Raw genomic sequence first — 22,987 nt, 5'->3', positions numbered from 1 at the left:
AAAAAAAAAAAAAAAACACAACCCATAGAATTCAGGAAGTAACTGCAGTCGAGGGGCACAGAAAATAGATGCATTAAAAAATAATTTCAATTGTTTTACACTCTTGAGCCCAAAAGAATATAGGTGCCATTGGAAACAAATACAGAAAATGGGACAAAATCCAGTGCAGGGGAAGGTGAGAGGAAGGATGAAATAATACTGCATTTGAGGAGATCATTGGAAATCCATGTAAAATGTGTGTAAGTCTGATTGGAGAGATAAGGGACCAGAGTTAGGTTAAATAAATAGGACAGCAAGTATATATTTGAAAAATTATCTGCACAAAAGTGATAAAGTAGTACAAGTTGATATGCTTTCTTCTTTAAAAAAACGTTGTCATAGCATCAAACCAAGTTTTGAGACATCAGATACACACGGAGTTCAAGTATGCAAGGAGGGAGAAGAGCCCATGCAGGAGAAAAGTTCCTTTTTTTATTATTTAGTTTTCCAGTTTTAATTCCAATACAGTGAGCATACAGTGTGGTATTAGTTAGGTGTACAATACAGTGAGTCAGCAATTTGAGGGCTCATGTCTACAGCACATACACTAAAATTGGAACAAGACAGAGAAGAGTGGCACAGCCCCTGTGCAAAGATGACACGCACATTCGTGACGCATTCCATATGCAAAACCCAGCAACGGGGCACCTGCGTGGCTCAGTTGGTTAACCATCCGACTCTTGGTTTCGGCACAGGTCATGGTCTCAGGGTGGTGAGATCGAGCCCCAGGCTGGGCTCCCCACTCAGCATGGGGTCTGCTTGAGACTCTCTCTCCCTCTGCCCCTTCCCAGCATGCTCTCCCTCTAAAATAAATAAGGAAATCTTTAAAAACAACCAAACAGTTGTGTACATCACTCAGTGCTCACCCTGTTAGATATACTCTTCAGTCCCCTTCCTCTATTTCACCTCCCGCCCACCTCTGGTAACCATCAGTTTGTTCTCTATGGAAAGTTCTCAGAGTAAGAAAAAAAACAGGGTGGAGTCCTGGTCCCAGATGTGTTCTGTGCTCTCAGAAGTGAGGAGTGGAGGTGGCCGTGGGCCATGACGTGGACCACTGTTACTGGAGTGATGGGGCGCAGACATTTGAGAAATGCCAAGAAAGCTGATGGAAGGCCTCAACCTTCTCAGTAAAAACTAATGAACAAGGCCATTTGCTAAGAGTGAGTGAGGACGAGGTTGAATGCTTCGTTCAGACCTTGAAGAAAAGATAGGGAACAGCAGAACTGGGTAATCTGAGGGGAGATTTTAGAGCTGTGAGCAGGGCTTAGGAAGAACAGGGGATGGTGCATTACCCCAGGGCTGGCAGTAGGGGAGGCTCTAACCATCCCTGGGCCTGAAGGAGCCAGAGGAAGGTCGGGGGTGGCTAGAGACAGCTGTTTGGAGAGGACCATCTGACCAGAACTAGGGCCTTTAGCCCTAACCTAAAGGGCTATATCCCGCTGCAGGGAGCTGGTGACGCGGGTGCTGGGGAGTAAATAATCTGACCCTCTAGATCTCAGCTAAAACCATCCACTGATCGGAGCCGGAAGCCAGAGGGCAAAAGCCAGGTGGTCGCAATCTCATGGTCACCTCCCTAGGCACAGAGCAGGGAAGATGAGGTGGGGGAAGGATTCAGCACAAGAGCTTCGGAAGAACAGAAAAGGGTTGGCCACGACACGGTACGGAAGGGAAGGGAGCCAAGAGAGGAAAAAGAATTACCGAGCTTCCCTGCGTCTGACTGATCTAGTCCTAGTCTGTACTTCAAAATAAAGGGTTTCTCTTTATCTGATTACAAGGATCATACACATTCATTGTAGAATATTCCAGAAGTATTAAACTGAAGAAGAAACTGGAAATGACCTCAAGTCCCACTCTCCAGTGGTAATCACTTCTAATTTTGAATATACTTACATTCTCTTCTATGAGCACAAATAAACTTTTCAAAAAACCAAAATGAGATTACCTTACACACACCTGAATCACCTAAGTTTCCTTGGCTTTAAGTAACAGAAACCAAATCAGATTCATTTAAGATTAATTACTCAGCTAATTCAAAAGATATTGACTGCCTGTAATGTATAAGGAATGTAATAGCATTATAGAACAGATTAAGTTTATAATTTCACGGAATTTCCATTCTAGTAGAGAGAGATATACAATAAGCAAACTATCAAATGATACATAATATTTTAGAGAGTCATAAATGCTGTAAAAAATAAAGCCGGGTAAAGGGATAGTGATGAGAGGCTAATGCGGTTGTCAACGTGAGCAACAGCGCGGGGACTAGGAAGGAAACAAGGGTGACGGGAGTGAGACTTAGATTCTGGATGCGTTTCAAGGTAGAGCGAACCGATCCACTGACGAGCCTGCAAAGACTCCAGCTGCCCCTTCAGATCGACGCTCCGTCTCTCCCCGTAGCCTGGAGCCTGACCTCCACAGACCACATGCCTGGACTCTCCGTCCTCCTCTGCTTGTGTTCAGACCGTTGGACACTGGAGGGCAAAAGCAGAAGGAGACCAGGATATTTATTCCCCTGGCTCCTTCCTTGCCCACCTATAGCTTGGCAGGGACTGTCCTTCTCCACCTAAGGCCACAGCTCCTAGTAGGCAGCGGTCTGTTATGGCTACAGCTCGTGCAGGTGCTGGCAAACCCTCCCCACCCTGGGCTCCTTCTGGCCTGGGTTAGTGAAGTCTTCCCACTACCTCTTGGGTGCTTCACCATTTCTTAATAGTTTCCCTTAACTGGACCACATATTTCTTTCTTTATTTTTTTTTTAAAGATTTTATTTATTTATTTGACAGGCAGAGATCACAAGTAGGCAGAGAGAGAGAGGAGGAAGCAGGCTCCCTGCCGAGCAGAGAGGCAGATGCGGGACTCGATCCCAGGACCCTGGGATCATGACCTGAGCCGAAGGCAGAGGCTTTAACCCACTGGGCCACCCAGGTGCCCCGAGGACCACATATTTCTAAAGAATCTTTTGAATTTTCCTCATATACCCCTTGAGTGTGCTATTGTATCCTGCGGGGACCCTGAGCAACACAGGATGGCGGGGGGGGGGGTGACGAGGAGTCAAAGATGACTCCCGAGTTTCCAGTCTGAACATCTGAAAGGGGAGTTGCTGTTTCCTAAACTGGAGGAAGAATCAACAGCGTAAGATGAATTCATTAGAAGGATACAGGGTAGCAACAGAACAGAAAGAAAAGCAAAAACGTAAGAGTGTGTTGAAGTTCCTGGTGTGTGGAGAGCTCAGATTCAGAAGCTGGCAATAATTAGATTAGGGATCCTAAAGGAAAATAGGAGCTCACAGCTCTCCATTTAAGGGAAGATGCAGGAGATGAGCTCCTACTGTCGGGAGGGGGAGATAAAACAAAAACTTGTTGACTACCTTTAGCTAGTAGCATCTAGCAAGCTCCAAGCCTAGTGGAAACTCGATACTGCTAAGCATCCTTCAGGGCACAAGACAACTCTCTCAACAAAGAATTACTCAGCCCCAAGCATGAGTAGTGCCAAGGTTGGGAAATCCTGTTCCCCATAAAGGCTACCACATGCTTCCATCTCGGTGTCTTAGGGAAGCAAATCGGATTATAGTACTCCAGATCCACTGACTCAAACTCTACTGGGAACTAATTTTATAAGCAGTGGTGGGCCCCTGGGTGGCTCAGTCAAGCGTCAGACTCTTGGGTTCAGCTCAGGGCATGATCTTGGGGGTCGGGACATGGAGCCTCATGTGGAGCTCCAGATGGGACTCCGCTCTAAGCAGGGAGTCTGCTTGAAGAGTCTCTCCCTCCGCCCCACCCCCACTCGCACGCATGCTCTCTAATAAATAAATAAATAAATAAATAAATAAATATTTTTAAAAGTGGTCGTGGTAAATATATGGGTACTGTCTAAATGAGGCTCTGCAGGAATTTGGAAAGTTTTAAGAGCCTGGATTTATCTTTACAACGCTACAGTGCATGGCAATGGCACAAAGGAATATGACCCCCCCACTCAGGGCAGCATACCTTTGCTAGCGGCAAATAGAGGTTGTGTATGTGCTCGCGTTTGCAGCTGAAGCTAATAAAGCTATAAACCATGAAGCTGCTTTAACTGTCGTGTGGGAACCTCCCCTGTAGCAGAGAGTATGGACTAATGACAGGTTCTGCGGCGGGCTTGCAAACAGAGTCACTTTCCTCCGGCACAACATGCCTCTGTGTCCCAAGGATGGTCTTGAGTGACACGGACCTACCTGGAGTAGGATGAGAAAGTCACGGGAGAATGCATCGTACAGACACACGCTTGAGCTTAGCACAACGGTGGAGCTGAGAATCTGCGGTGGCCACGCAGCCGGGGAGGAGGCACTGACGGCAGATGAAGAGGGGAACTTGGCAAATGAGCCACAGAGCCTCGGGGCTTGGACGACTCCGTTGTTTCCTAGCATTCTGGCACAGAGACATTTTTTCATCAAGTAAGAATGATTTTTTTTTTTTCTATTTGGAGCTAGAAAGTTTTGTGTCTAAAAAACATGATTCATGTCCCAAGAAAGCTCCATTCTAGAAAACTCTGTCTCCTGGGCTGACTTATACCTCTCCAACCCCTTTGAATCTGATTTCGGATTCCCAGCTCTGAGGTCATACCTCTGCCTTTTATTTGCAAGGAAAGGGGATGTGGACCCTCAGAAAGAACAGGTCTTTCAGGGTAGAAATTGTACAGCCATGTTCCAGGAGTTTGAGTTCCAATTACCAGAAAAGTGTGATCATTCTACGGTTTTCCCCACCCCATTTTGCTACCTCCGGAAGTCCCCTAAGTTTACTTAACGGTACTTTCCTAAAGCTATAAAGTCAGGCATTTTCCCTCCAAACTCAGGAATGTTTTGATTGTAAATATGAAATGATGTAAATATGAAATGACTGTAAATATGAAATATGAGTATTACAGTTTGGCTGTCAATTTAGTTCAGTAACTTAATTTGGTCGATCCATTGACTGATTTTGTTTTTCTGTCACAAATGTGTAAGTCATTTCTTCAGATATGTATTTTTTAAAATATTTTACTTATTTATTTGAGGTAGAACAAGAGTGAGAGAGAGAGCGCACAAGCACGGGGAGCAGCCGGGAGAGGGAGAAGTGGACTCCTTGCCGAGCAGAGAGCCTGATGTGGGGCTCGATTCCAGGACTCCAGGATCATGACCTGGGCTGAAGGCAGACGCTTAACCAACTGAGCTACTCAGGCGCCCCCAGATATGTATAGATATTTTGAACATTATGCATATTAACATTCAGTTACTGTGAATTAATCAGCAATTAATTCACTCAAAATATTAACTCATAAGGTTAACCAAAGTATATTTATACTATTATTAAATCTGTGTGTGTGATGCTTTATACATGTATCATAAATACTTAGTATTTTAAAAACATATTCTATATTTGTTTCACAGTCATTACTGTCTTTGGAGTAATTTTTAAAAATTAATCTCATTTTTTAAGGTTGTATCCATGTGTTCATTTTACGATATGGAAAAATGACATCCATGGAGTATTTTTCTTCCCCAACTAATGTAAATATTCTGTGACATATTATGATATTCCTTGTTACCTTTTGAAGCTTCTGATTTTCCTTCTCCTCATTGGCTTATTCTTTCTGGTCACAAAACAGCTAACTTAAAAGATACATTTGTGGGGCGCCTGGGTGGCCCAGAGGGTTAAGCCTCTGCCTTCAGCTCAGGTCATGGTCTCAAGGTCCTGGGATGGAGCCCCACATTCGGCTCTCTGCTCAGAGGGGAGCCTGCTTCCTCCTCTCTCTCTGTCTGCCTCTCTGTCTACTTATAATCTCTATCAAATGAATAAATAAAATCTTAAAAAGAAAAGATACATTTGTGACAAGGTCCTCATATGTGTACAAAATTTGTATTCTGACAATGATAATAACTGGAATCCCCAGTAAATGTACAAAAAAGAAAATATATCATTAAAACCTTATTAGTCCACTACAGAGGTCACTTAGGTTCATCTCAAAACGTGGTCCTCGGATACCTGAGGACGCAGCTGCTAAAATGCAGATTCAGGACTTCCTCTCAGAAATTCTGATTTTGCAAGTCAGAGTTGACCCAGGAATCTGGGTTTTTTTTTTTTTTTTTCTCCCTCAATGTAGCAAACAAGTGGCACTTTTACAAAATCTTTTTCATACGTGTGTTTATTCAGCTTTATTGAGCTATAATTGGCAAGTAAAATTACAGATATTTAAAGTATACAAAGTGATTTGATATATGTATCCATTGTGAAAGGGTTTCTGCGTTTGACTTAATGAACACATCCATTACCTCACATATTTACCTTTTTTCTTTTTTTTCCTAAGAACACTTAAGTTCTACTCTCAGGGGCACCTGGGTGGCTCAGTTAAGCTCAGGTCATGACCTGAGGGTCATGGGGTCAAGTCCCCCTGCCCCTCCGCCTGCTCATGCCCTTTCTCTCTCTCTCAAATAATTAAAATCTTTAAAAAAAAAAAAAAGAGTTCTATTTTCAGCAAGTTCTAATTATATAATACAGCGTTCAGAATTACAGTGACCAAATTGTACTTTAGGTCCTCAGCCCTTACTCGTCTATAACTGAACAGAGGTTTTCAGTTCTGTGTTCTTTACCAACTTCTCCCCATTTCCCGCACCCCCACCTCCTGGCAACCACTATTTTGCTCTGTTTATATGGGTCTGATTTTTTTTTTCTTGGGTTCCATGTGTAAGTGACCCACGCAGTATTTGTCTTTCTTTGTCTGATTTATTTCACTTAGCACGATGCTCTCCAGGTCCATCAAAATTACTTCAAATGCCAGGCTTTGCTTCTTTTTAAAGACTAAATAATATTCCATCAAATCTATATCTATATATACATACACATATATGTGTATGTATATATATCATCTATTGACAGAAACTTAGGTTTCTATCAATCTGTTGATGGAAACGGGGTTTTCCACACTTTATCTACTGTGAATAATGTTGCAATGAACATGGGAGTGCATATAACACTTCAAAATAATGATGATTTTCCTCGAGATTGCTGGGTCGCATGGTATTCAATTTTTGATTTTTTGGGAACCTCCATACTGCTTTCGAGAGTGGCTGCACCAATTTATATACTCACCCATGGTGCGCAAGGGTTCCCTTTCCTCCACATCTCCACCAGCAGTGAGGGAAATGGGGAGAGGTTGGTAAAGATAAGCATCTTTCTGGTAAGAGAGATCCTAATAGGCGTGAGGTGGTATCTCACTGTGGTTTTGATTTGCAGTTCCCTGATGATGAGTGACGTTGAGTATCTTTTCAGACGTTGGCCATTTGTAGGTCTTCTTGGGGTCTTTCGCCCATTTTTTATTTTGTTTTGTTTTGTTTTTCATTTTTTGGTTTTTGTTGTTTTGTTTTTGTTTTACTAACTAGTTGAGTTCCTTATATATTTTGGATATTAACTCCTTATTGGATGTGTGTTTTGTCAAATATTTTCTCCTATTCTGTAGGTTGTCTTTTCATTTTGTTGATCAGTTCCTTTGCTGTGCAGATTTTCATACTATTTTTTTTATTCTATGAAATCTTTTCTTTACAAGATTTATTTGAGAGAGAGAGAGAAAGAGAGAGTGTGCAGGGACTTATGGAGAGGGAGAGAAGCAGACGCCCTGCTGGGTGTGGAGCCTGACTACATAGGGCTTTATCTCACGACCCTGAGATTATGACCTGAGCAGAAGTCAAGAGTTGGTGCCCACGCACCCTGCTATACAGATTTTTAGTGTATATTCCTGACAACTTTGTCAGAAACTAACTAACTGTGTGGGCTTATTCCCTGGCTCTCTATTCTGTTTTGCTGATCTATATGTCTTTTTGTTTGTACCATACTGTTCTTATTATCTATAGCTCAAAATCAGGAAATTTGATGCCTGATTTTATGTCCTGCAACTTTACTGAATTTGTCTACTACATGTAACAGTTTTTACAGTGGGTCTTTAGGGTTTTCTATATGTAGTATCATGTCATCTGCAAACAGAGATCATTTTACTTCTTTCAGATGTGGATGCCTTTTATTTTTTTTTCTTGCCTAATTGCTTTGGCTAAGAATTCCAGTACTATGTTGATTAAAAGTTGTGAGAGTAGGCATCCTTGTCTAGAAATCTGTACTTGAAAAGATTGCCCTGTTATTTTTATGCCCAATGAAATGTAAGAACCATTTATTAAACAGATATCTCTTATGTTTCCTATTTCATTTGAAATAGAGGATCAACTTCATACTTAATTTTGTCTTAAAATTTTATATTCTTTTTTCTTTTAAAAAATGTCTCTAAAACTGTGTAAGCTTCAACACCCACAGAAACCTCAATGTACTCCTGCTGCAGGTCAATTCATAAAGTATATTTTTGTGTTTCTAAATGATACTCACAGATCATGTAATTCAAAGGAACATGATGGAAATCACGAAAAATTTCTAAAGGAGATATGAAGAAGTCATATCCAAAATAAGAAGGAATCCTGGTGTTGAGATATACCACATTTCCTTAAGCCGAGACCACTATGGAAGAGTCTGAAGCTGCCAGTTCTTGAGCATAAGTGGATGAAGGCAAGAGGCAGCAAGTTATGTGGTCACGGGAGTAGCTGACCTGTAGTATGTTTGGGGGCTCACCCCTGGTACCAGTCATGGTATTTGGTCAGATGACATTCTGTAACTAACCAGAGGTTTAACACTATTCCAGGACTAACTTGGGCAGCCCAATTTGGACTGGGGTTAAAAATATTAAGAAGATTGTATTATGTATTAGATGTATTAGTCACCTTCCCATTCCTACTGTAGGAGAACCTGCCTTCTAGCCTTTGGTTATGCTTGTCTCAGGGAACTCTGCTTTCCTGGCTACAAATGGTTCAACCACGGGTAGACATCTCATTCAGCCTAAGCCAATTAGACGTTCTCATCTCAGAGACTGAACCAAAACACAGAGACTGAGGCTCTTCACGTTGTGCAGAGGAGCTCTTGGCCGTGGGAGGATTGGGGCCACCATAACACCGCGGCAAATCAAAGTCTCAGATAAGAAACAGGGGATCAAACCTCAAAAGCCTTAGAAAGATCTGAAATCGATGGGTAGAAGAGAGGGTACAAATGGACATACCCCGAGGGGAAGAGATGAGAGGTCACATGACACCAGGAAAAGTAGTTTGGGGATGGTTACCTACTTCCTGTGATAAAGTCCTCTACCTCTTGAAATTAGATCCCCCGAATCCCTTCAACCATCAACCCTCCCTCCCACACCGACAGAGCTGAGTGGAGTAGGTTTCTGTTCCCATCAGCCAAGATCCCTAATCAAGACAATCCGGAGGTACAGCCAGTTTCCGGAGTCGCTCAGGAAGGAAGCACATGGCCTGGGGAACGTGCTGCAGACTGCGGGGCTTCCTGCAGGTGCACGTGGAACGCTGGGGTTCTGCCTGACGGGCATCAGGATGCAGGAGACCAGACGCGGGTCAACAGGGCATGAAGCCAAGATGGCAGGGCCGCCGAAGAGGCAACCCCTTACCTACAAACAGCGAAGTGGGGGGGCATTTGAACGTCGAGATTTCAGCTGCATGGGAAAGGGTTATGTTCAGCTTCAGAGTCATACTTGCCTTCTGTCCTGAACCTACTGTTCCATCCGTGCGCACTCGGATGTGCAGGTCAGCACCGTCATCTAGACTGGCTCTCTGGGGCACTCCATGCGGGGGTCACACTCTCTTGCAGTGACAGCATAGACTATTGCTGCAAAGTGAGCTGAGATCAGACCTCAGCTCTCCTTCCCTGTTTCCTAGCTCCCCCACCCCGTACTCTAAATACTGTAAGACTCTCCAGGGAACGGAGATGGATGGGAGCGAGGTACCAGCCAGAGCACCCACTGCTGGTGGTTTTTTAAGGACAGTTTGAGAGCTCCAGACCATATTAGCATGTGGCAGAGTTATTAACGGTCCTCTCGATATCCTTCATCTTCCGTACTAACGATCATTTAAGCGAGACCCAAACTCAGCTAACAACGCACGGTCCATGGGACGCAGGCCAGGCGACATATGCTGGGTCAGGGGCTTCCTTCCCTCCTTCTCCTTCCGGTGAGCTGGAATCAGGGTGTGGCGAGGAGCTGTTGTCAGGCCCAGAAACGAAGCCAGCTCCCTAAGGATGGAAAAGTGACAAGGTGGACAGAATCGGGTCCCCATATTACAGAGCCACCACTTTGGTATCTATTTTTTGAGTCTTATTTGTCAACAACATAGGCATTATCCTAACTAAGGCCTTCGTTGTGCAGACCCCTCTGATGATTCTCTCCCTGAGTCCTGGAACCTGCCATAAATCTAAGGGACGAGCGCAGAACATGTTTGGAGGGATGGTAGAAGGAGCACTTCACAGTGAGCCTGTATTGGGACAATAAAAAGAGCCTGAGATCGACCCACAAAGATTTTACCGGGATCTTAGAATAAAAGACAGAATAAAAGAATATTAGGAAAGTGGAAACTCTAAGTATTTCCCAAGAATACATAAAAAAGTTCCGCAAAATATTTGCAGAGCTGCCCTCAGTTTTCCCTTTAAATTATGATCACTGCATATTTCCCAATAAGCACACTTGTGTTTGTATCATTTTCTCCTGCTTCTGCGGTCAGTTTGTGTTCAGATTAGTATTTTAACTCAGGTCAAGGCCTTGTACATAGCTGATGCTCAATAAACATTTGGATATTTGTTTATTGAATCAGATACAGTTCCATTTAACCACAGATTTTACTAGCAAATGTGACTTAAAAAAATCAATTGACATTAACCTCAGTCTGCATCACACAATGTACTAGGTTGTGTTTAAATATGCTTTCGAGAGTTTATTGCACTCAGGGCGCCTGGGTGGCTCAGTGGGTTAAGCATCTGCCTTCAGCTCAGGTCATGCTCCCAGGGTCCTGGGATTGAGTCCTGCATCAGGCTCCTTGGTCAGCAGGGAGCCTGCTTCTCCCTCTCCCTCTGACCTTCCCACTCTCTCTTCCGCTCCCTCTCTCTAAAATAAAAAACAAAAAAACCCAAAAGCTTCTTAAAAACATTTTTAAAAAGGAAAGAAAATGGCTGTTCTTAAAAGAAGGAGAAGTGGGGGACTCTGGTGATCAGGCAAAATTTCATCAACTTCATGGCAAATACAACACGGAGTGTGTTGCTCTGGCCAGGATATTTCATCTCAGGAAATAATTCTTCCCAACAGCTTCTCTGAGGGGCCTACTCAGAAAACAGGCTCCACACACACACACACACACACACATACACACACACACACACACACACACAGGTTGGTGAATGATTGTGAATAACAGTTTATAAAAACGCAGTCAACTCTGAAGAACCAAGATGGCTGACCTAACTAGATACAAAATGGTTTCTGATAAGAAAAATAAAACTGAGAAAACTGAAGAGTAAAGATTGACTTTAAATATAATCTTCAGGAGCAATGCTTTCTCCTTATCTCTTTCTGAACGAACCATAATATTAAATGAAGAGTCATATTATTATTTATATTAACATTCTATGCATAAGTCATTGTAAGTCTCTTATAAGTAGAATTTTATGTTTCTACTCCTTTGTTGACAGAAAGTGAATTTTTCTCTTAAAAAGTCAGTTACGTTTAACACGAGGTCTTTCTTTACTTCTGCACTTTGAAAAATAAGGCCACCAGATGTTCTTCCAGATCTTGAGAAACAGGTGGGGAGAGGGTCAGAGACAGGAGAGGGAGAGAGAGAGAATACTCTGGAACTCACAGTAGTCTCCACAGGAAGGGATCGGGCGAGGCAGAGAGACTGCCCCCGAACTTCTTTGGGAGTGACCTCACTCCGAATAGTTGGGAGTCAAAGTGTCCAGACTCTTCAGGAGTTACACGGGATCACTTTAAATGTTACCTTATCCAGAGCCACAGAAGTTGATGACAGAGACAGAGCATAAGAGCTAAGCATCACAAGGAAATGTGTCAATGTAAAATTTGAAACTGCGAGTTATAAAAATGGAAAGCAGGACCACCCCATTTGGAAATTCACGGCAAGGGTTATAACACCAGCAGAGACAGACCCCCAGTTCACTCCACTCCCTCTTCACCTAGAATAACAGACATTGACTAAGAGGGACCTAATCCAGTACGAGCAGTGAGGACGGCGACGGTTGGTTAAGCACAAACTGTGAAGCAGTGACCCCTAGGTGTCATACCAAGGTCATTACCCATCTGAAGAATGCCAGCGGGGCAGCTGTGCCAGGGCAATCAGGCAGAGAACGGAGATGAAATTCTTTCCACAGCTGTCAAGCAGATCAAGTTTACTCTTCCAGGACCTGCCAAGGGAAAGGAGAAAGTTTGAGTCCTAGGAGGAACGGGGTACCAGGATTTACACAGGGGATGCTCAGACCAGAAATTCCTGTTGTCATGACCTCTACGCCTTGGGTTATACCCCCTCAAGCTGCTGTGGAAGATGAGAGTATGTATTGATTGCTACAAACTTTAAGGAATTTTTAAATGTAAAATGGTTGACTCTGACTGCAAAAAAAAAAAAAAAAAAAAAAAAAAGGCCTCCACCCCAAAAAAGCCTTTTGAAAATATTTTCTAATATTTTACTCTAACTTAACTCCTAACATTAGGGTTAATTTTAGTGTTATGATAAAAGATCCTGGTTTTGTTAGCATAGAAATTACATTTTGTCTTGGTTCCTTTGTTTAATGTATATCAAACGTAAAAAAGTCTACAGCTACTACTTGACAGTAAAATTTTTGTAAATTGAATTCAGTGACTCATGAGAACTTAGTGAATAACTACTTGGCTTTTGAATAGTTTTAGACACTAAAGCACAAATATATAAAATATATTTTAAAGGCAAAGGCAAAAAGCAAGATACTATGTATGAATACCAAAATAATATTATTAATAACATATATAGCCTTGTTTTCTTCATATAGACAAGATCTAGTTTCTGTGGCCTTAACGGTAACTTTCTACAGTAACGAATATGGTGCATATATTATAACGTATGTGGGAGTAGCTGTCAAAGGAAGTCTGTTCTATTCAACAGTTCTCTGGGTGGAAAAAACCTGACTTGGCATTCAAATCAGGCTTTTAATATTCATTACCTATTTATATGTATGTTATAAATTCCTGATAGTGGTCAGGAGGCCAAGTTTCAATGGACCTATAAAAATTGATCAGTAGCGCTCCCCGAGAGACATGTTGGAGAAGGTCTGATATTGTGGGAGGAAGGGAAGTCCCCAAAGAATACTGATTTTTTTAAGCACAAAGATTGCTTCCTCTCACCATATTTCTGAAGCATTATTTTTCCTCCTTACCCAACCCTGTCCTCAAGCATTTAAAATGTTTTTTTTTTTTTTTAAAGATTTTATTTATTTATTTGACAGAGAGAAATCACAAGTAGACGGAGAGGCAGGCAGAGAGAGAGAGGGAAGCAGGCTCCCTGCTGAGCAGAGAGCCCGATGCGGGACTCGATCCCAGGACCCTGAGATCATGACCTGAGCCGAAGGCAGTGGCTTAACCCACTGAGCCACCCAGGCGCCCCTGTCCTCAAGCATTTAGAAGACATTATGGATTCAGGAATGGAAATTATCTCATAGAGTAGCGAATTTGGGGTATGTATTTTTTTTTTTTTTACTTTAAAATACAAGTGGTTATAAATATAAATAAGATTTAAGTCAAAATTAGCTGATCATTTTCTACATGGGTTGATCCAAAGAGTATTTTTGTGTGGTTAGATTTGGGGGGTCTTAATTTCTGCTATCAGGCAGTTCAAATGAGTATATTTAGAATAGCTTCCTGAAATATGTAAAGGAACACAATGAAATGGTAGAGAATATTCCTGTGGATGGATTACTTAGAGAATTTATGGCATACTTCTTCCAGTGGCAATCTTTCAAGGTAAAATAGGAAAACTATTTTTCCAAGTTGGATTTAATTTCATTAGAGACAGAAGATAAACTCCTTTATTTATCAACATAATATTTGTGTTGATATGTTCGAAAGTAAAAAAGAAACTGATTTGGGCAAAACCTTTGTTTCTTCATGCTGTTAATGAAGCCCTTTCCCTAGAGCACTGAGGATGAGCCACACCGGGTCAGGCTCGTAGGATGACCAGTAACAAGGAGGAAACGGTGGGGAAGGAAAGGAACACAGAGCAGCTCTGATGCATTAGATGTTTCTTTTGTAGGAAACGAGCATCTCCTTCGAATGATGCTGAAGTCTTCGTCACTCACCCACAAAATCTGCTCATTTAAGAGAATTCACTGAACCAGCTAGTGGTGTTACCCACCCATAGGTACTCTGAAACCCATAAACTCGATAACACTGTGTTTAAGAGGGAAAGTGAAAAGTGGGCTATTTCCAAGGAACTAACTGCCAAGCTCTCTTCCCTTTTTTTAGGCTTTCCCACCAGGTCTCTGTCCCCATTAATTGTGCAAGTCCATTTTTGCTTCCCTTCTGGCTTATCGGATCTTTTACTCTGCTGGTTTTCTAGACTTTGCTTTCTGTTCTTTCCTGCTCTGGAGGGATGTGACCATAAACCTATAATTCAGATCACTTTCGAGTAGTCTCACGAGACTCTCCTGCCCATCCTATCTGTGTCTTGTCCTCTGATGGACGAGGGGACAGAGGACCCAGAATGGAATGGGCCAAAAGAACAGGCTGGGACCGTAAGACTTTAAATTCTGAGGCTCCAGCAAAAATGTAAAGAGTTCCTTGCTCTATATGAGCTACAGAGAGAAATCTCTCCAGCAGAAAGGATGAAACATCTTTTCAGCTTTATGCATCCTCTGCAAAGAGATGATGCTTCAACAATGTTTATACTTTAAGAGCCACCAAGCCCAGCTGGTATACAAACTGGGTTCTTTTTTTCCCACCTACATTTTTGTCTTCCTTCCTAAATTCATATTTCACTCTGGTAGGAGGCATGGCTAAAAAGAATCCTTGAAATAAGGCATGGAAACAAAAGAAAAAGTTAAGAGAAAAAACCCAAGTGGGGAGAATAAATAATAGAGAAAAATATTTTTGAAACGAGTAAACATTCTGAAATATGTGAAAGGCTAATTGCTAAAACTACGTGGACTGGAACGGAAAATATTGAAAAGAAAAAGTACAATGCCAATAAAACCAAATTTTTCATCTGTCAAAACATACTGAAGATGAGCGGTGCCTTGGTGGCTCAGTGGGTTAAAGCCTCTGCCTTTGGCTCAGGTCGTGATCTCAGGGTCCTGGGATCGAGCCCCGTGTCGGGCTCTCTGCTCAGCAGGAAGCCTGCTTCCTCCCCTCTCTCTCTGCCTGCCTCTTTGCCTGCTTGTGATCTGTCAAATAAAAAACATTTTTTAAAAATACTGAAGATGAAACCTGATAGACAAATATTCCAATATACATTCTCTAATAGAATTATAATATTCTATGGGAACACTTCACTATTATAAGATGTTTAAGGTCATGTCTGATTAGACATGACAGGGCCATGAGAAAGTTACTGGTTAATTGTAAATTCAACAAACTGCTTAGTATGGTCCTTGGGGCCCTTTGCGATCTGAATCCCAAATTACCTTTACTGTATAGGGTAGTATGATGATTAATTTTCTCTGTCACCTTGGCTGGGCTGGAGTGCTCAGCTTTTGGTCAATAATTATTTTAGATGTTTCTGTGAAGGTGTTTTTTTGAATGAGATTTAACATTTAAATTGGACTTTAAAGCAGATTACCCTGTATAAAGTCGGTGGACCTCATCTAATCAGTTGAAGGCCTTCATAGAACAAAGACTGACCTCTCCTGGGCAAGCAGGAATTCTGTGAGCAGACTGCCTTTGGACTTGTACTGCAACTATTCCCTGGGTCTCTGGTCTGCCAGCCTACTCTGCAGATTTTGGACTTACCAAGCTTCCATGATCATGTGAGCTAATTCCTTAGGATAAATGTCCTTTTCTTTCTCCATATAAAGATGTGGATATCAACATAGATGCATCCTTTTGATTCATTTCTCTGAGAAACCTTGACTAATATAGGCAGTGATAAGATCTGGATTCTATAATGAGAAATATGGGTTCAGATCCTAGCTCTGCCATTTACTGTTTAACACATGATGGCAAAGCTATTTTAACTAAGCCTGTTTCCACATCTTTAAAATGGGAATAACAATGATCTGACAGGATTCCTTCTTGCCCAGGAGAGGTCAGTCTTTGTTCTATGAAGGCCTTCAACGGATTAGATGAGGCCCGCCTACTTTATACAGGGTAATCTGCTTTAAAGTCCAATTTAAATGTTAATCTCATTCCCCTTGATGCTCTATTCTTTCATTTCTGCTACTTCCTTTCTTGTCTTAAGGTTGTTCCCATCTATGTAGCTAAACCTGAACTTTCCCTTCCATACCTGTGGTAGTTTTAAAAATATGTTCACAAATTCTTTGATACTCTTCCCTTGACGTTTAATCCTCCTCTCCTTCAGTATAGCCTGGACTTAGTGAGTTTCTGTCCGTCTCCATTTCTCTCATCACTTGTTGTGGGGGAACCAGCTGCCTGTTCACAAGCGGGCTTTTCGTGACTTCGGCTCCAGCAAATCACTTCACTGCAGCCCTATTAGAGACCCTGAATCAGAACTACCCACCTAAGATCCTCCTGGTTCCTGAGCCTCAGAAACTGTGTGAGACACCACAACTAAGTCTAATTTTGTAAATTTGACCCCTGGCAAATAATTCATGGTGCATGCAAGTCTGTAGAAGCACCCTCTAACCAACCTACAGAATTTCTCCTTTCTGTTTCCCCATAGCATTCTGCATGTAACTGTTATAAGACTTTTCTTGTTGTATTAATAATGTTCCTTAACGTGTGTGTCTCCTTTGCAAGACTGAGAGCTGCTTGAGGATGGGCTATCTTTAACTGTATTAAATGAAAAAAAAAAAAAAATCAAACTCAAGCCTGGCACATAAAGGACTCTTAAGTTAGGACAACAGTTAGTGTTTCCTGTGTTGTACATTGTTCTAAGTCTTTTGCAAATATTGTCCCATTTAATTCTCATAAAAACCTAGGAGATATTTTATTACCTTCATCTCTCAGATGATGAAACTGAGGTCAAATTATAGAGAAGCTGATTCACATGCTCACTGACACACAGCTAATAAATGTTGTTGAATTACACAATGATTGAATGAATAGGTGTCTTAAAAACAGGACTATGTATAACATGCCTTCCAATCCCTTAAGTACCAAGCCCAGTATGCAACTGGGACTCAGTAGTTACTAAATCACTGCCTGGTAATAAAAGTAGCTTAGTTGTGTGAGACAGAAGTCTTGGAAACCGTGATTGTGGATAATTGATCCCCAAACAGCTCTTTTCCTTTACTCAGAAGAAATAAGGGTTGCAGTAAACATGTTGTGATGAGACTAAAAATACACTTTGGAAGACGTTTACCTTTCTCTCCAAACATCTCCCATAAATGTTTGACAAGAAACTACGTGTATTGATAGTTTGATTATATAAGATATATTTAGGGCACCTGGGTGGCTCAGTCCGTTGGGTGTCTGCCTTCAGATTGGGTCATGATCTCAGGGTCCTAGGATTGGATCCCACAGGCGGGCTCCCTGCTCAGCTGGGAGCCTGCTTCTCCCTCTCCCTCTGCCGCTTCCCCTGCTTGTGCTCTCTTTCTCTCAAGTAAATGAAATCTTGAAAAAATTAAAAAGGATTTTTTTCTGAATTCACTAAATTTGGTGGTTCAGGAATTCAAAAACAATTTGTGAAAGAGTAAAGTGATGTTATTTAAATGCTGTATTTTTCTTCCAACAATAAGAAACGGATAAAATGTTTCTGCTGAAGACCTTTTGGCTTACAAATTTCAAATAGGTGGCTGCTATTTGACTTCTGAGGCCTTGTTAATGAAACATGCAACCAATGATCCCTTCAGGTGAGGTCTTTCTAAATAGACACCTAACTATAAGAAGCCTAAATCCCGCTGACATTCAGGGTAAAGTCTGGAAAGCAGCTTGTGGTTTCCTATTTTAGAAGTTTTGGCTTGTTTTGCCTGAGCACTTTCCCCCACCTACTAGTAAATAGGAGGTCCGTATACTATTTGATGAATGGGGACTCATTCCCTCTTGATGTCTATTTGGGAAGTTTACTCCTCTTATATTCTATCACTGTAGCGATTAATGAAAACGTATTTTGGAAGCTGTAAAAAGATCCTTAAATGTAAGCAGATTCTAAAGATAAGTGATTATAGTGACACTAAATCATTTCCTTTGTTTCTGGAGGCCTCCGTATTTCTCCTACAAGACAGTACCGTCATAAATTGTCTGCTGGGAACGTTACCCTAAAAGTTTCATTTAAGACAAAGGAGACCAGAAATTTCTGTCTTTAAGATGTAATATCCCTGTCTTCTATACTCATAAAAAGGTATGCAGTGTGGGGTGCCTGGGTGGCTCAGTGGGTTAAAGCCACTGTCTTCGGCTCAGGTCATGATCCCAGGGTCCTGAGATCGAGCCCCACATCGGGCTCCCTGCTCATCGGGGAGCCTGCTTCCTCCTCTCTCTCTCTGCCTGCCTCTCTGCCTGCTTGTGATCTCTGCCTGTCAAATAAATAAATAAAATCTAAACAAATAAAAAATAAAAAGGTATGCAGTGCATTTCTAATTATTTTTCCTGGACTATTAAAGATGGCAAACCACTTTGTGCTCACCAACTTGATTCCCTTCAGCTGTCCTAGACTTTCCAAAGGGTCTCTCACTTGACACCATTTTGCATTTCAGAGCAGATCATTTCCTGTGATGGTAGCACCGTTCCTCAGGTGTTTCCTTACTCTACCACCCCGCATTTGAAACAAGGCGTGTTTATTATTTCAAGATTCAGTATTCCAGTCATGAAATAGAACAAGGCTAAGAAAATTGAATAACCTCCTCTTAAGCAAAAAAATCAACTCTCTGGAAACACAAATATAAACTGCTAACTAAAACCTTTTAAAAAAAAAAAATGTGTTCTAAGATTAAAGGCAAGACAAAAATAACCAGAGGGCGAGTATTTTTATTCAAAGATTTAATGCAGGCCAGAAATACCCACAGGGTGAGGCAGGGAAGAGTGGTTACTGAAAGCACAGCTGGCTCTGGAGTCAGACAAGGAAGGTCTGCACGCCGGCTGTGCCTCTCCACGCTGTGTGACCAGTCCTGCAGATTTACTTGACCTCTATATTTTCTGCAAAATGGGGACAACAAAAACATCTACTACAGGGGAGTGTTGTGGGGATAAAAATGAGAGAATGCACCAAACGTGCAATGCCTGGTATATTGTAAGTAATCAACACATTTTAGTTATTATTAGTTGCAAGTGCCATGTAGAAAGATATTTATTTTTTAACCAATAGGACAAAAAGGAAACATTTCTAAAAAAGACTGAAAAAATGAAAAAAATATGAATTCCTTACCAATAAATGGATAGTAACATCTTTTCTTCATATGCCTTATTTATTTTCTCAGGTAATTTCAAAGGCTTTTTTACAACGACAACCATCGTGATATCAACGTCACAGTTATTAAGGAAAAAGAGACGTGGATTAAAAGTAAGTTCTTATGAGTGAACAGTGTAGAAGAATGCTGATAGCTTTTGTTAGGACAATTGGAACTTGTTCCTTAGCACCTATTAATTACTCAAAATTACATTTATAGTGCTGTAGACTAAATTGTCACTGGCACTCTCACAGACAGTAAGATACTTTTAATAAACCTAAACTTCAAAAAGGTTAAATATATAATGAAGTAGAAGCTCTTGAATATTCCCAGTTACGTTTTAATTGGTTTAACCCCACTGCCAAACAACTTGGCAAATTTGGTATTCAACAAAATCCATAAAACGGCAAAGACCATTGGACCCAGGAATAATCCAAAAAAGGTTCTGAAGGACAATTAATTGGATTATTTTTGTTTCTTTCCTTCATTTTTCTGATAACAGCATTATTGACATATAATTCACATTTCGTTCAATCCAATTAAGTATACAATTCAATGGTTTTTTAGTATATTCAGAGTCGTACAACCATCATCACAATCAATTTTAGAACATTTGCCTCAAAAAGAAACCCAACATTCTTTGGCTATCATTCCCCAATTCCATCTCTGCACCCAGGGCTATGCAACCATTAATCCTTTCTGTCTCTATGGATCTGCCTATCCTGGACATATCCTGGACATTTCATAAAAACAAAGTCATCATGCTAAGTGAAAGAAACCTGCCACAAAAGACTTCCTATGTTCTCGAGGATCATTCATGTTACACCATATATCATCAACACATCCTTCTTATGGCCAAATATTTCATTGCGTAGATATACCACATTTAATTTATGTGTTCATCAGTTGGTGGACGTACATACCGTTCCACCTTTTGGCTTGTATGGATAATGCTATTATGAATATTCATGGACATTTTTTTTTTAAATTTTAAAATTTTTAGTTTTTAAGTAATCTCTATACCCAACCCAGAGCTTAAACTTATAACCCTGAGATCAAGAGTCACATGCTCTAATGACTGAGCCAGCCAGGCACCCCACATAGACAAGTTTTTGCTTGGACATGCCCCCATTTTTCTCGGCTATCTACCTAGAAGTAGAATTTATATGATTCTTACAGGAGTGAAAATTATGGTCCGACAGTGTAATGATGCTGCACTCCCAGAGGTATTGTGCAGAAATGCTATACTCTGAAAAGTACTCTACAGAAAAATTTTGGCCATGTAAAAAGAAAACCACATAATAATATGGAAAAAGGCTCCATGAAACGAACAAAAGGGTAAAACCCACTTAAAATCCTTCCTGCGCCTCCCTTCCCCTTCTCCATCCGATGGCCCCAAGGACCTCAATTCTCCCCTCCTCCATTCTCAGGACCAGCTGGATACACCACCTTTCAGAGATCTTCTTACAACCTCTCGGCTTCAGAACCTTTGTACTTGTTGTTTTCCCCTGCCTGTAGTGATACTTCTTTGCCCAGGGGTTTCAAGTCTCATCTTAAATGTCGCTTCCTCAGAAAATCCTTCTCCGATATTCCTCCCTAGTCTAAGGTTGAGTATTTCCACAGCAGTCTGCAATTTTCCATCTTAATCCTTTTGATACTGGTAATTGTTTATCGGCCGCGTGATCAGATACTGAGAGGTTACTGCATGCAGGGATGAAGAGTGAGAACAAAACACAAGATCCTAGACCTTGTATTCCAGCGAGTGAACTCAGCACACGTATACAGATCAATGTACTGAGTAATGTTTTTTTTTTAACTCATTTCCTTCCAGTGTAGTGAACATGCAGTGTTATACTCGTTTCTGGTGTACACTACACACCAACATAGCGATTCAACAGTTCTATACGTTAGTTCGCGTTCATCAGTTAAATGTACTATTAATTCCCTTCATCTATTTCACCCATCCCCCACCTGTCTCCTTGCTGGTAGCCATCTGTTCTCTATAGTTGAGTCTGGTTTTGTTTTGTTTTTGTTTGTTTCTCTCTTTTTCCCTTCATTACCTATTTTGTGCCTTAAATTCCCCAGTAAGTGAAATCATACATTTGTCTTTCTCTGATTGGCTTATCCCTTAGCATTATCCTCCCTAGAGCCAGTCTTGTTGCAAATGACAAGATTCTGCCCTTTTACGGCTGAATGATATTCCACATCTTGATCCATTCGTCTATAGATGGATACCCGGGCTGCTTCCACAGTTTGGCTATTGTACATAAGGCTGCAATAAACTTATGGGTGCATATACCCCTTCAAATTAGTGTTTCCCTGTTCTTTGGTAAATATGTACCGGGTAACTTTAGATTGTGATTATTAGCTTAGTATTTATTCTGTTTGCATTGCACACTCCATGAAGGCAGGAGCTATTTCTGTCTTGGTTCCTTCCAGCTCGCTAGTGCCTACCACTGAGTCTGGTCGGATGAATAAGCCCAATACAATTTTTTTCAATGACTGACAAAACAGGCATCTAAAAAACAGAAATGGAAAACACAAAGGAGATTACTCCTGTAAATGGTTGAGTTTGAGATTTCCCCCCCCCTTTCCTCTTTCAAAACTCTAATTTCACATCTTCTTTCTCTAATTAAAACAATTAAAAGACGAGCCAGAAATTACCACAGGTGAGTAAAAGAGCCTCAAATAAAACACATTTATATGTCACCACACACTCGTTAAACACCTGGTAATAAAACCTGCTCCAATAGGTGTGTTGGTTCAGTGGACACAATTCCCTTGGCGCATTACCAAGCATGCTCCCTGCCATCGATAGTATAATTTACCGTTTTAAAAGGCCTTTAACACCCAAGACGATGCTTAAGGATAGGATCTTCCAAACTGCCCGATTTCTAAAGTGCTCGACCGCCTACCTCCATCCGGTATGTGCCACCAGAAAAAAGCCGCAATTCTACTTATATGCAATAGACAATTTTTTGCGAGGTCAACAAAGAATGCAAAATCTTTAACACAACAGAAAACCAGCGCCTTCCCAATAAACCCTTCCTACAAGCCCTAGACACTCCTCAGGCTGGATCACATCTGGCAGCTTCGCGGTGGCACAGGGAGCCTCGGGACGAGCCCCGCCCCCAAGGGGAGCGCTCCGCGGCTGCTTTCTGCCCCGGGGCGCATGCGCAGCGCCCTCTCCGGCCACCGCACGCCTCGGCCAGCGAGCGGACGGCGCTTACGTCACCGAGAGCGGCCGCTGTGCCCTTCCGCTTCTTCCAGGGAAACGAGACCGCGCACCTTTGAGTTATGTTGGCCTGTAGGAACTGTCTTCCCTTCTCGACCCCAGTACTAAAGACTTCGCCCGCCCGTCTCCAACAGCCCAGCCTCTTGCCGCACTCCCCTGTACGCTCTTTGGACGGTGAAGGCCACGGAAAAGAAAAAAGGGGGAGGGGGGAGATCAGCTCAGCTCTGTTTACAGCGAGTGAGCGGGTCTAGGAATCGGTCCGCGAGGGCGGAGCCGACGGAGCCGGCACTTCTTCCTCCCCTCC

At 41.8% G+C, this 22,987-nt stretch overlaps 1 long non-coding RNA gene and 1 other non-coding gene across 5 annotated transcripts; one reads left to right on the top strand and one right to left on the bottom strand.

Moving 5' to 3' along the window:
- Nucleotides 1-487: 487 nt before the first annotated feature.
- Nucleotides 488-22,884, bottom strand: LOC132007407 (uncharacterized). Of its 4 annotated transcripts, none has more exons than XR_009401346.1 (4): nucleotides 22,737-22,884; nucleotides 12,210-12,329; nucleotides 4,247-4,439; nucleotides 488-2,510 (listed from the first exon to the last, which is right to left on the bottom strand). It is a non-coding gene; the product is annotated as an uncharacterized LOC132007407 (long non-coding RNA). The 4 variants fall into 4 exon arrangements; XR_009401348.1 differs by lacking the exon at nucleotides 22,737-22,884 and adding an exon at nucleotides 22,277-22,547 and having other exon boundaries at nucleotides 4,023-4,439; XR_009401345.1 differs by lacking the exon at nucleotides 22,737-22,884 and adding an exon at nucleotides 22,277-22,547.
- LOC132009439 (U6 spliceosomal RNA) lies at nucleotides 563-669 on the top strand. The gene has a single exon (XR_009401928.1). It is a non-coding gene; the product is annotated as a U6 spliceosomal RNA (small nuclear RNA).
- Nucleotides 22,885-22,987: the final 103 nt, after the last annotated feature.

This window comes from Mustela nigripes, chromosome 1 (genome assembly GCF_022355385.1).
Source record: "Mustela nigripes isolate SB6536 chromosome 1, MUSNIG.SB6536, whole genome shotgun sequence".
Lineage (NCBI taxonomy): Eukaryota > Metazoa > Chordata > Mammalia > Carnivora > Mustelidae > Mustela > Mustela nigripes.
The sequence above is the reverse complement of the archived record's forward strand: the minus strand, read 5'-3'. Positions and strand labels throughout refer to the sequence as shown.